The 8571-nt window shown below is 54.8% G+C and overlaps 1 pseudogene; it reads right to left on the reverse strand.

Annotated features, from left to right (window-relative positions):
• Positions 1-1277: 1277 nt before the first annotated feature.
• Positions 1278-6618, reverse strand: LOC135965336 (spermatogenesis-associated protein 31E1-like; annotated as a pseudogene).
• Between the last annotated feature and the right edge of the window lie 1953 nt (positions 6619-8571).

Consider the following 8571-nt stretch of genomic DNA (forward strand, 5'->3'; position numbering starts at 1 on the left):
CCCCTGCAAGTGCAGAGGTCTCCTGGGACAGAAGGCCCCTGGGCAGATCCCTCTGAGGAATTGGCTCCTGCCTGCCCTGACCTTGCTCCTGCCTTCCCTGGGGATGGCCAGGAAGGACCCAGCACCAGGACGGAGGGAGCACAGGACTGGGCCATGTGGGGACTGTCCCTGCCAACCATGTGACCAGATTCTCTGAGCCCCAATGTGTCCCCTGCAAGCACATGGGCCTGGAACCATAGATGTGCTGTGTGACCCAGGCCAACCCTTGCCTTCTGGGTTCCCCTCCCCCGGGAGTGGCACTGACCACTTTTGCTTGTAATGGTCACCAGACTGCGAGGACCCTGGTTACAGCTGCAGGCAGCTTTTGGATCCTGCACTTGCAATCTTAGGCTCATCTTCCCTGATTCTTTTCCCACCTCCCACCCTGAACCTAAGGTCCTCTCCTGTGGTTCCTGACCAGAGAGTCCTACCAGAGGGGCAGGCAGCAGCCCTGGGTGCCTCCTGAAACGGACACCCCACACTAGTGGGCTGGGAGACTGCTCTGGGGAGTGAGGCCGGGGATGGCAGACATGAACCCAAGGGTGTTATCAAGGCTGAACCAAGTGTTGGCAGGGCCCATGTCCATCCCGGAACTCAGCAGACAGGAAAGTGTCTGGGGAGGGTGTCATCTCTTCCCCACCAGGAAATCCTGGAAAGAGCAGTCCTGCCTCTGACCCAGGGCCAGCACAGGACACCCCCACATTCCCAGAGTACTGTGGGGCAGGGGGGTTTCTGGGATCCATCACTCCTGGAGCCTACCACCCCCTCAGTCCGTGAGGCCCCTGCAGACCCAGCTCCTACAGCAGCACAGAAGTCACCTTAGTGAGAATGGGGGTTGCAGTGAGCCAGAGCCCAGGTGGAATCTCCAAAGGGTTTGCTATCCTTACACGTCCTGAAGGCTCTGAGTCATGATCCAGTTTGGAAACCAGACACAGTGTGGGGACAGGGAGAACATGGGGTCTTCCAGGTCCCTGTCAGCCTCCTCCTGGCCCAGTCATTCTGGGAGCCACACTCAGGAGGAGCTGACACTGAGCCCTTTCCTGTGCCTTAGCATGGCACAGACAGAAGCTTCCACCTCTGCAGGGAAAGCAGGTGCATTGGGAACTTCTCCGTGGAAGTCAGGAACACATGGGAACTGTGATGATCCATGCAGGACAGGTTTGTTATGTAGGTGTCCAGTGTTATTTGAGTAGAACCCCCTGACTCTCCCAGGAGAGGTGTGAGAAGCCTGAGCTGGTTCAGGAAGCAAGACCCATCTGTGTAGACCTCAGTTCCTGTGGCTGTGGATGGGGCCACGGGAGGTGCTTGCCACTCGTGGCCTGTGGTGGTGGGGACCAGCTGGGGACACAGGCTCCCTGGGAGGTGGGAGCCCAACTGCTGTCTCTGTCTCTGATGCCCTTGTTTTTGACAGGACAGTTGTGGCCCTTGGGGGTGGCTTTGGGGCTGCAGGCCAGGGCTCTCATCTCTCTGCTGTGTTCCTGGTGGTAGTGACTCCTGTGGCAGCAGGAAGGCACATTCTTCTGGGCTTGGAGGTCGCCTTTGTGGCAGTTGATCTCTGAGGGACCACATCCCTGCTGAATGCCCAATTTGTCCACCAGGATTTGACCCACAACTCTGATGATGGCCTGGGCTTCTTTAGTCATGCTATCCATAAACAACCTTGCTGGATCAGACTCCTAGCTCTGGACAGCATCTGCCCTGGGCTTGCCTTTCTGAAGTACGTCTTCCTGCCCTGCACCTCTTTTCCTGAGGTGTAGACTGTTGGGGGAAGTCAAGGACCCTGAATGGAGGGACCGGCTGAAACCATGGCCAAAGAACATAAGTTGTGAAGATTTCATGGACATGTATTAGTTCCCTAAATTAATACTTTTATAATTTCTTATGTGTGTCTTTACTGCAATCTCTGAACATAAATCATGAAGATTTCATGGACATTGATCACTTCCCCAGACTATACTCTTGTAATTTCCTATGCCTGTCTTTACTTCAATGTCTTAATCCTGTCATCTTCATAAACTGAGGATGTATGTTGCCTCAGGACCCTGTGGTGACTGTGTTATCTGCACAAATTGTTTGTAAAGCCTGTGTGTTTGAACAATATGAAATCTGGGCACCTTGAAAAAGAACAAGATAACAGCGATTTTCAGGGAACAAGGGAGATAACCATAAAGTCTGACTGCCTGTGGGGCCAGGTAGAATGGAGTCATATTTCTCTTCTTTCAGAAAGCACATAGGAGAAATATTGCTGATTTCTTTTCTCATCAAGGAATAACCCTGGGAAAATGAATGCATTCCCAGGGGAAGTTCTCTAAAATGGCCGCTCTGGGAGCGTCTGTCTTATGCAGTTGTAGATAAGGGATGAAATACACCCTGGTCTCCTGCAGCACCCCCAGGCTTGCTAGGATTAGGAAATACCAGCCTAGAAAATTCTTGTCAGACCAGTTATCTGCTCTCAAACGCTGTTTCCTGTTAAGATGTTTATCAAAGACAATGCATACATAGTGGGACATGAAACCTCCTGAGCAATTCTAATTTTGCCCTGGCCTTGTGATCTTGCTCTGCCCCTATTTGCCTTGTGATATTTTATTGCCTTTTGAAGCATGTGATCTCTGTGACCCGCACCCTATTCATACACTCCCTCCCCTTTGAAATGCATAATACAAACTTGCTGGTTTTGTAGCTCGGGGGGATCACGGAACCTGCCAACATGTGATGTCACCCCCGGACACCTAGCTGTAAAATTTCTCTCTTTTGGACTCTTTCTTTTTATTTCTCAGACCAGCCAACACGTAGGGAAAATAGAAAAGAACCTATGTTGAAATATTGGGAGCTGGTTCCTCTGATAGTATGCCCTGTGAATGGTGATTGATCTTTCTCCAGAAGTTGCACTCTGGTGGTGCCTGTCCCTTCTCTAGCTGAGGCTTGTCATATTTCCTTTATTGTTTGTCTCCTATTTCCCTGGCATGGGCAGGGTGGCTCCTCCAACTGGCTTCGGAGGTCCTGGGTCCCTTGCACCTATGTCCCTGCTACCCTGGTCTGGGCCTCCTGCAGGCCTCGCCCTTGTTCACAGAGCCCAGCATCTTCTGACTCTTCTGTGGGGCCTTCACTTTTGGGCTCACAGGCTCCTGCTGCCCCAGTCTGTCCCCTCCCTTCCACAGGAGGGCACATGGCCCCTGGAAAGCTGCCATGTTCCTCCTACTGAACACAGTCTGGGAGGTGGACAGTGGGGCATTAGTGAGTGGCCAGTCTATGGCTGGGAGCATGTCCACTTTGTGGCCTGGAAGGCACAGGTCTGTGGGGCCCTCCTGGAGGAGGATGCTGGAGACACGGCCTGGCACCTGCTCCTCTGAGTCCACCTGCACTGTGAGCACAATCTCATTGACTGCCTGTGCTTTCAGACACAGAAGCCCTGGATCCTGAGCAACACAGATTGTAGACACTGAGGTCTACAGACACCAGTTTACACTATAGTGTAGACACTAGTGGTCCCCACAGCCTCTGTGCTCCTCAGGTCCACCTAAACACTTCCTGAACTTGCCCTCACACTGGCTCCCAAGGTGGCTTCTGAAGCAGGGGGTTTCTCCTCCTCAGCCTCCAGTGCTTCCAGGGTGTCTTTGGCCCCTGCCCACTGGGACCTTATGCAGAACTCTTGCAGGGCTCTATTATGACAGGAGTTTCCTGGGGACATGCTTTCAATCTCAAGCCATGCCTCATTCCCAGCCATTTCTGAACCCCTCAAGGTTGGATTTCCCAGACCCCAGGACAGTCCTGCTCTGCCAGGTTCTGCCTACAAGGCTGCACATGGGGGACTGAAAAGACGCCCTGTCCTTCTGTCCAGTCGGAGAGGCCTCTAATTGCTTAAGGGTGTCAGCTGACTGGGACCATCTTGGAGCCCTCTGGCCTTCCTCCTGCTCAGGTGGTGGGGCAGGGACAGGGCAACTCACAGTGGGGCTGACTTGCCTGTTGTTCTGTTGTCTCCTGGACCATTCTGGGGAGGTTTTTCCAATAAAATGACAAACTTGGCTACAGATTCAACCCGAGATTCCCAGGAGGCCCAGAGGGGAAATGTGGAGTATGGGAGGGGTGGGGGCTGAACCTTACCTGACTGGACATTTATGGGCTATAGGGACTGGAGGTCTGGACCCCACCTGTGCCTCACACAGAACCTGAAAAGATGTGCTTCCAGCATCTGCCGGGTGCAGGGATGAAGGAAGGAAAGCTCCTGGGAGGTGTTCATGTGGGCTTTCCCACCCCTCCAGGATGTCAGCTTCCCCAGTTTCCTGTGGGTGTCAGACTTGGGAACAGCACGTTCGGCCATGAACCAGGAGCAATACACAGATACAGGGATCCAGCCCTCCTTGATCTCCCCCACCTTCCTGTCCATATGGACCTGCAGCTTGTTTTCCAAATGCTTCCTGTCTGGGTCCCTGGGGGTGGAACTTACTGATTGGTACTTCCAGGACTTCCTGAAGTCACCGTCTGCCTCCTCCTTGTCTTTCTCCAGAACCTTCACTGAATTCCTTCCTGTGCCTTGATCCTGGCTTGGTTGTGCCTCTAGTTTGGACCCTAAGCACCTCTTCCTAGATAACCTTCCAGAGCTCCTGAGCCCTGTCTTCTGCATATCCTTCCTGCCCTTTCCTGCCAATTCAGAAGCCTGGGAGGGCAGGAGGACTCCCTGTGTGTCTTCTGCCTGACCCTGGGGCCTCCCTGGGAATTCCCCCTCAGGTTGCAGAGGTCTCCAGATGGAATCTGCTGGGAGGGCCACGGGACTGCTCCTGGCATATGGCATTACTTCCTTGCCACCGGTGCTCTGGGATCTCAGTGCTGGAGGCAACCCCAGAAAGAATGGAGGCTGACTTGGGGCTCTGGAAAGCCGGCCTCTTCTGGGGAAGGTGGGCAGTGGGCTGGCTCAGGACAGCCTGAGAATTTTTTAGGAGAAAGCGAAAAGCCCTCTTCCACTTTGGTCACTTCTGCAAGGGCCATTCAAGATACTCCACTCAACTGGGGATGACAGACTGTGCCCTCTCATTGGATATAGGGCAAGATGCCCCACAGAACCTGATCTGGGGTGGAGAAGAGCACGGTAGGCTTGGGACAGGGGGTGAGAAGTGAGACTGCTTCTGGATCCCAGCCAGAGGTGGGGGCTGGGACTGGGGCCAGGTTGAAGTGAAAGGTTGGAGCTGGGCCATCTGTGGGGCTGGGGCTGTGCCTGGGAAAGCTGTGAGGATGCCTCAACCTCAGGTTCACCTTGAAGAGAAGTGGAGGCTTTATCCAATGGTACAGAGTACACATTCTGTGAGGAAGGGTTCCTAGAAACCCAGGCCGTGACCACCAGGGACTGCCTATTGAAAGAGGGGAGAAGAGGTCTCAGAAGAGCTGGCTGCATTTCCACTGTAAGTGGTCCCCCATGGACGTGGCATCAGAGACCTGCTGAGGACCAGGCAGCTGCTGTGGTTGGGTTGTCACATTCCAGAAGGGATTTAGAGTCGTGATGTCCCACTCCTTCCCCAGTGATGTCATCTGCAGGTAGTCTGCCTGCCCCCTTTCTTTCTCCTGCCACATCTTCATCACTGCTCTATTGGTGATGAGAGTTTCCAGCAGCTTCTGCATGTTGGGGTGGATGAATGTGCAGGCACCTACCTCCATCTGCCTGAGTGTGGGGTCTCCCCAGAAGAAAGCCTCTAGGATGAGGTCAGGAAGATGCTGTTGCTGGGACTTGCCATGTGAGCAGGTGGAGAGGCCCCAGGTGGTGGCAGCCTCCCTCCAGCAGGAGAGGTCCCAGATGGGATCACTGGAGCACCCAAAGCCGGAGATCACCCTGGTTGGAGAAGGCAGCCCCTGGTTGTGTAAAAGGCAGCTCTGGGGGACGGGGCATACTGTGGAGCCACACTGAAACTCAGCCAGGCCGGAGCTGGGTGGAGGTGGAGAGGAGGCCACGGGAACAGAGGGCTGTGGTGAAGGAGGAAAAAGCACATGTGGCTGAGATGCAGGGTGTTTTAGGGGTAACAAGGGCTCTGGTGACCTGTAGGTACTCAGGGTTGAGTGTGATCAAAAAGGCTCTAAGGTGATCGTTGTGCCTGGTGACAGGGTGGAGGCCAGAGTACCTGGGAGAGCCCTTGGGGACAAGCTGGTGGGCGATGGATATTGCATGCATTTCCCATGCAGTTGGTGGGCCTTAGCAGGCGCTGGTTGGTACATGTCACCCAGGGGGTCTCCAGCTAAGGGTAGGTGAGAGCCACCCTCCCCAGTGAGCTTTCTCTGGTGGCTGCAGTAGACATGAGGCACAAGCTGCAGCCAGGGGCAGGTGGGGCTGGGAGGTCGGGAAGGCTGGGCACCTGGTGCCCACAGCTCCTCCACCTCCCCCACTGCTGACTTCACACAGTTCTGTCTATGTCAGCCTCAGGGCTTCCGTCCATTCCTGTTCCCTTTCCAGGACCTCCCCCTCTCAGGTCACCACCAGGCCCTAGGGTTGCATCAGAGGCCCTGGTATAAAGGAGGACGTGGAGAGAAGGGGGAGTCTCCTCATCTTTCCAGAGGGTTGGTCAGGCCCCCAGTCTCCCCCAGCTCCCTCAGGAGGATTCTGCAAGCTGGAAGTCAGGAGACGGGGTTATGGTGGGGAGGGCAGTGCCAGCAAACTTCACAGGAGGCTGAGTGGCTGTCTCTTTAGGGGACACCATGGGGAACTAGACCCTGAAACCCACGCATCTGTGTCCAAGGCCACATGGCCCCAATGGTGACAGCAAGGTGTGCACTGTACAGAACCTTTGTCATTTGCAAAGAGTGCTTCCATGTACACCCCCTCATGGGTGTCACAGCCATCTAGTGGGGAGAGCGGACAGGGGTGGTCTCTAAGAAGTCAGCCATGGCCGAGGAGAACAGCTGTCCGCATGGATCTGGAGCCTCCCTGACCTCCCCCCATATCCTGGCAGGTCTTGGTGCCTCCCCCACAGTGCCCCCTTATGGGCAATACCGGTTCCCGGGCCCATGGCTTCATTCCCACAGATAATCTGAGGAGGCCCCGGGTTCTGATTTCCCTCCCAGGAGCTTCCTCTCAGGCCTCTGCAAATGACTTCCTCAGGGACAGGTGATGCTCAGTCACCTCTGGGGAGTCCGCGGAGCAGTAGAACCTCACCTTTCAGAGCTAGGATCTTCTTCCTGCTCCTGGGCCTCCCAATCTCTTCCTTTGATGGTAAGAGGCAAGCAAGAGTGAGGGGCTGGGACCAGTTCTCAGTCTCCTCTCCCCAGGCCAGCTGCACACACGCAGTGCTCATGAGTAACACAGCTTTCTGCCTGTAGCTCACGGAGCTCTGTGTGCGTTTCTTTTACTTATGTTTCATTGATGAAATGTTTTCTGTTTTCCTTCTTAGGGAAATGCAAGTGGGGGTTTTGTGTGTGACTCCACCCTGGATATCCCCAGTCCCTGCTCCTCTGCTGAAGGCAGACCCAGGCTCAGGCCTACAGGGCTTCTGAGCTGCCAGTAGGATTCTTCTTCGAAGGAGGCCAGACATGAATCCAGGCTCTGGCGGGAGCCTCTCAAGGTCTCAGCACAGCTCCCAGATCACCCCACATAGAAGCGTCTGGGCCCCCAGGTACCAGCCTCAGAAAGAGGCTGATGAGCCAGGGCTGGGGCCTGTCCTCCCACAGAGACCTCACCCCTCTCCTGATCTGGTCCTCGTGGCTGAGTCCAGTGTTGGTTTTTGCCCTGATGACTCCTGCACATGTCACAGATGGTCTGGGAGCTGGGGATGGAATCCTCCGCCCACTCCCACCCCTGCCTGCCCTGCCCTTCCCTAGAGGGATGATGAGATTTCCCATCACAGAAGGGTCTCTCGCTGCTTAGGAAAAGTGGGAATGAGGGGAGGAAAAGAAGAGAGAGAGTCTTTCTCTGTGGGGCTGGGCTGGGGGCTCCTTACCTTCCTGCTGCTCCTCTTCCTTCCAAGCGGGGGTGACAGTGGGTCACTGGGAAGGTAGGAGAGTAATAGGAAGAGAAACCCCCAGCTCCACACTCAGGTGAGAATGAAATCCACAATCCAGGGATTGGAGCTGGGGCCCAGCCATGTGGCACTAGGGCTCTTCAGAGAAAAGAGCACTTTTTCCATCTGAAGTACAATGTCACCCTCAAGCAACTGAGACCTGGGCATCACTTTTGGAACTAGAGACTGGGGCCCAGGCCTGCGTCACAGAGCTGGGGACCTCCTCCTCACCAAGGGCTCCTGACGGCAGGGCAAGGGCAGTGAGAGGAGGAGGTTGAAGCACAGTCCCGCCCTCAAGTCCCAGTTCCAGTCCCTCCACCCTCCTGGGTCCCCCAGATCTTTTCTTCCCTCCCCAGTTGCTCACCCTGTCAGAGACAGTCCTGAGTGCATTTTCTATTCTGTTTCCTGGAACACAGATGTGACCTGGTTTTGTGGAGATGTCTGTGCCAGTCCCTCAATTTCCCATGTCTTTAAGATACAGACTTCTACCTGGAGTTTCTGTTATTTCTCCAGTTTCTTGCTCTCAGGATCTCATTTGTTTGCGGTTCTAGCTTTCCCC

This window comes from Macaca fascicularis, chromosome 10 (assembly GCF_037993035.2).
Source record: "Macaca fascicularis isolate 582-1 chromosome 10, T2T-MFA8v1.1".
Taxonomy (NCBI): Eukaryota; Metazoa; Chordata; class Mammalia; order Primates; family Cercopithecidae; genus Macaca; species Macaca fascicularis.